Here is a 5,743-nt window from a genome sequence, read left to right as displayed (position 1 = left end):
TGTGGGGAGAAGGGTGCAACAATGAATGAATGGAATCCCAAAATCTCTGTAGATGTTCATTGAAATGAAAAATAAACAACCTAAATTTAAAAAAAAAAAAAAGAAAGAAAGGGACACATTTCCTATTCTTCTAAACAAAACTTGACATGCTTGGTGCACAGAGAAAGTTATGAAGGAGGAAATACTGAAGTGGGTGTCACTGATAACACTGTACTTGTATGGGAGTGGGGTACATGGCACCTGAAGAGAGCTGGGTTTCATGTCATTCCTGTGGTTTCTTTCTCTTCCCCATCCCATCCTCTTGTCTAACAAATATTTATCATAGGTGTATGCAAATAATTCTTCCATCTGTTTCACTTTGCTAAGTGTTGGGCTTTTCTAAAGAGGGACCATAAAATGAACAGAGTTAATACATATAAAGTTAGATGCTGACATACCACAAAACAGTCTAGGATCAAGAGCCAAATGACTGATAGACAAGTCAGCAGCCTTAGTATGAAGGAAAAATAAACCACCATGATTGAATGGTTGGAAAGAGATACTTCCTGAGGGGACTTGTGACTTAGCACAGCACAAGAGCAATGATCTCATCAATGCTAAGTGGACACACCAGTCAGTACACCCTAGCAAAATCAGTGGTAGCATTTCACTGGTCCCAGATTCTAACTCTTCCCGGGACATCCATGCTAGGGAGCAGGAATGCCCTGCCATGGATACCCGATCACATACTTTCCGCAAAGGCTTCAGCTTGGTCTCCATGATGAACTCGTACTTGCAGAGCTCGCAGCACCGAGTGTCAGAGCTCTTGATCCACTGCTGCAGGCAGGCCTGGTGCACAAAATGCAGGCTCCCAGTGCAGTGGCAGGGGGTGATCAGGGGGCTCTCTTCATCACCCTCACAGTGGCAGATCCTATGTCAGGGGAAAACTAGTCATTACAAGGGAACATTACCTTGGGGAAGATGACAGTTCAGTGAAAAGTCAATCTCCCCAGAGGAAAAACTTTCAGAAACCAAAATCACTGAAGTGGAAACAAGCACACAAACAAACACAAATGCTACACACTAAACACTTCTAGCTTACCGCACCAATATGGAAAATCTGGATGGCGTTGGGTGATAGAAAGGGAAAAATAGTCTAAGAAATGATGAAGCAGTCATTTTTTGTAAGACTTAAGAACGCTGCTGAAAGATTAATTTAAGGCAACACACGGAAGTACTTTTTCGAACATATACTATTAAAACCATTTGAGGACATTTCAGCATAAAGCAATAAGAGTACTGTACCTTCCAATACTATTATTACTACATTGACTTAAAATGATGATGCAACTTGAATTCTTAACTATAAATACAGATCTCAACTTCATACAGAGTATAACTAACACATTTGTCTTTTACCAGGAGGAGACAAAGAAATCACAGCATCTTTCTTCAAACTAAATAATTCTCTTTATTGCAATTACGAATTGCTGCAATTTCATCTTTTCTCCACAGAAATAACTGGAAATTAATTTAAAGCTATTTTATTTCAATGGTAAATGAAGCAAGATGCAGTCAGGAAATGAGCCAGGTTTTGAGAAACAGGAGGGTATTTCCTGATAACTGAAAAAAATCTAGCAGGTAAGAACACTAATCCTGAAGTAAGCTTGACCCAGCCAGGCCAGGCTCTCAGGTATTTTAGTTTTGTGGAAATGGGTTTCTGAACCAATTGTGAGAAATTATAACAGCTGGTGCTGAGGTATGGGGACGCTGGAAAGGTCGGAATGGAAAAAGCCTAAGAAGGGAGATAAAAAGTGAATGTGGAAAGATTCTGGGGTTGGAAAAGGATGCTGTATAAGGGAGATAGACAGTGGTGCTAACGCCTAGGGCAAAGTGACTGCACCTACATACAAAAGATATGTGCCTGCTCCCCACACCTGCCACAACATAAAGGAATAAAGTGTAAAATGAGGCTGGGAGGGATAGCAAAAATGCTTAAAATCTGGACAATCAGCATGGAAAACTGATATACTAGTTTGTTTCTTCTAATTTCTAAATGTTTTAATGGGAAGTCAGCTTTTTTAATGGTAAGTGTAAAAATGACCTTGGATCTCATGTCATAAAAATCAGCTTTTCAAATGATAGCAAATCTCCATTCTCCTGTAGAAAACTATTAACCCACAACTGCCTTTTACTTTACCTTCCTCAAACTTCACATATTAAAGCAAGGTGAGATAAAGGAGATGTGGTTAGCAGAGATGGCCAGAAAGTGGTTCTTGGCACACCAACCTGCAGGTGTCCCCTGACATGGACACAGGAGACACAGGGGGGCGGTTTTCTGAGAGGGGAGAAGGGCAGTCCAGGTCGCTGTCCTTTTCAACTGAGCAGAGGGGTGCCCGCAGGTCCCTGTTCTTCAGCTCCACAGATGCACTGTCCTCAAAGACATCATCATCTCCCATCTCATCGGAGCAGAAGCCCATGCTCCCAGCCAGCCCACTGGAAGTCTTGGTGTGCAGAAGGGCTGTGCTGACCTCCAACTCCTGGAGCCGGTGGAGGCTGCTGGCACTTGGGCCAAGGGGGAAGAGGTATCGCAGGAGCCGTCTGCTTCTGGAGAGGGCCTCACCATCCGCATTCTCTTCCAAAAGCGGGACATGGAAGCTCCCTTTGCCAGCTTCCACCACTGAAGCAATAGAATGATTGGCAGAAAGGGATGAAACACAAGAATATTTGGAATTGTCAAGAAGCTTTTGATTCAATATTCTTTTTTCCTTATGATGGAACCTGTTAATTCTGAGACAGGGCTCATGATTGAGTACCAGCTTTCCTTCAGAGCAAGTTCTTTCCACATAGTCAAAACTTGCCAGAGTGTCCTCGGTTTTCTCACCCATATCATTCAGGGATTTTGAGAACTTCAGCTTTCTTCTGGTTTTGATATTGTTAGCTGGCTTTAAGGTCAGGAAACATTCTGAAATACAGGAGTTTCTCTTTGATAACTGTGATGTGTCTTTACAGATAACTGTCACAGTGAAACCTGGTGTCAGAGAACTCTGGCATGAAGGAGTTTTCAAGACAACAGCAGATTGCACAGGACTGTGGTGACAATACTCAGAAAGCACTGCGCTGGAACTGCATGCAGAACAGTGGGATAAAGCACAGGAAGTAAGAACAATTTTAAAGAGAACAAACATCAAAGTAAAGAAATGAGACTAGTGTGGTAACTTGGAAAGCAAACAGCACATACAACTGGGCTAACAGTTTAGAAGATCAAGGACACACTGATTAAGCAAATGGACAATCAGAGCATTTACAGGGGCCTGCACTTCGTTCTGCGTGCATAGCTGTACCAGCCTAGAAGGTGGAAGTTACCTGCAGATGTCCTGATTAGACGGTGTTGTAGAGGTCCGGGAGAAGGAAGACACCGGAGCCGCTGGTGGAGGACTCCCAGCCTGCAATGACACGGCTCCAATCAGTGTCTGAAAAGAATCTAAATGTCTGCTATTTCTTTACATTTCTCAAGTAACAAGCATTTGCTGAGTATAGAGGCCTACAGACTTGACAAAACAAATGACAGTCAAAACAACTATGAGATATCATCTCCTCTTAATAATAATAGCAAAGTTCGACAGAGCAGCAAACAACAAATGCTGGCAAGGTTGTGGAGAATTTGGAATCCTTATTCACTGTTGGTGAAAGTGCAAAATGGTGCAACCACTATGAAAGGCTGTATGGTGCTTTCTCAAAAAGTTGGAAATAGAAATACCATTTGACTTAGCAATTGCACTACTGGGAATATATCCTAAAGAAACCAGAACTCTCACCCAAACAGACACATGCACACCCATGTTTACGCTGTACTGTTCACAATAGCAAAGAGATGGAAGCAACCCAAGAGCTCATCCACAAATGGACAGAGAAGCTGTGGAATACAAGGCAGCACCTAAAAACAAGGAACTCATGAAATATTATACAAAACAATATATTTGAATTATTTTAAATAAACTAAAAGTATAAAATTTAAAAAAAAAACTATACAAAATGGGTGACCCTGGAGGACATTATGCTGGATGAAATATCTCAGTCACAAAAGGACAAATACTGCATAAAGCCACTGTTATAAAACAGGACTGACATGAGGGTTGAGGTAATCTAAGAAATGAGGGGATAAATAATGAAAAATGCATTGAAATAGATGAGGGAAAAAATTGTCTAAAAGAAATATATTATGTATTATTTACATGAAAACATCACAGAATAAGAGGTGCATAACAAAGTGGACTGGGTGGTGAGGGGAGGAAGGAAATTGTTCAACAATGAAAGTTATCTTTTTAAGGGAAAAGCAAACTGGGGGTTGGAGCAAGGAGGAAAATATGCAGCAATGAATGAATGGAAATCCAAGTTTTCTGTAATCTTTCATTAAAATATAAATTTAAAAAGTTAACAAATTATGTTGAAATTAAGTAACACACACACACACACACACACATCAACACGATCCTTTTCTTACTAAATATGAAATCTAGCTGAACAAACGGGGACCAAGGAATCTTTGCAATAGCAGAATATTAAGTTCATTCTCTACAGTATTGAAATTTAATTAGTTTGTAGATTAAGTGTAAAATCAGGCGGCTTCATACTCAGGTTTCACTCTGGATCTTACTACTCTTTGGTCTTTTACTAAGGATTTTCCAGGGTTGGAACCATTATGAGTTAAACGGCACAAAATGAGGCGGCTTCTGCACCTCATGACCTTGCAAGTGTTATGCTCTGTTCTATGCGGCCTTGTTATCACTGTCAGGCTGCCTGACTACTGAACCATGGACCAAGGAGAAGTACAGGAGGGGCAAGGTACAAACACTTCATAGGAGTCAAGACTTAGAACTATGAATAAAAACAACAACAACAAGAAAGCCCCCCGCAAAACACAGAACACCCAAGTGATCTGCAAGGGTACTTAACAGGTTGCCACACACTTTTACTTGACGACCGTGCTTAGAAACACATTTTTTTCTTCTTCTTCGATGTATTACCGTCATTTGCGGTAACGTGTTAACTTGAAAGAAGATGTAGCAAGAGGTCCAAATATATGAGAGAGCCTCTACAGATAAAGATTAAGCCAAACAAGGTGAGGAAGCAATGAAGCTAAAAGAGGAGTGAATGGAGAAAACCAATGGAGCGGAGCTGAATTCGGCTAACAGCAGAGCCTGTTATTTGGATACAAAAACCTCAACAACAAGTTGGTAGTAAAACCTCCACCTTCCTCATCTTACTCCAGTTTCCCTTTGCAGCCCTGCAAGGCTTTAAGACTGGGCATCATCAAGACTGCTTCCTGCGCCGCCAGCCAAGGGAACCCGCCGCCCCCGGGGGGAACGCACGCGGCCGCCCGCCAGACCGGGGAACGCCGCCACCAGACCGGGAGCTCCGCCGCCAGACAGGGGAACGCCGCTAGAGGGACCCGGAAGAGACCCGGGAAGAGCAGCCGGGGGAACACACGCCTCCGCCCGCCAGACCGGGGGAGCGCCGCTGCCAGCCGGGGAGCGCGGCCGCCAGACCAGGGAAGAGACGCGGGGAGAGCAGCAGCCTGCCATGGAACTCCAGAGGAGTGAAGACTGCCGGACACTGTGGGACCCCCCTGCAGCCCACACCTGTGTGACCCTTAGCACACAGGGTGCTGCTGCATAAACCCCCAGCAGCGCACAAGCCCCCGTCCCCACCTCTTGGTGATAGTGTCCAACCCCTGCGCTCCTTGTCCCCTATTCCCTTGCTT

The 5,743-nt window shown here is 43.3% G+C and overlaps 1 pseudogene; it reads right to left on the bottom strand.

The window, feature by feature from the left end:
- Positions 1-5,743, bottom strand: part of LOC102843199 — an 86,840-nt pseudogene that overhangs the window by 9,442 nt on the left and 71,655 nt on the right.

The sequence above is a fragment of the Elephantulus edwardii genome, unplaced genomic scaffold, assembly GCF_000299155.1.
Source record: "Elephantulus edwardii isolate Elephantulus edwardi_28Jun2011 unplaced genomic scaffold, EleEdw1.0 scaffold00213, whole genome shotgun sequence".
Taxonomy (NCBI): Eukaryota; Metazoa; Chordata; class Mammalia; order Macroscelidea; family Macroscelididae; genus Elephantulus; species Elephantulus edwardii.
The sequence above is the reverse complement of the archived record's forward strand: the minus strand, read 5'-3'. Positions and strand labels throughout refer to the sequence as shown.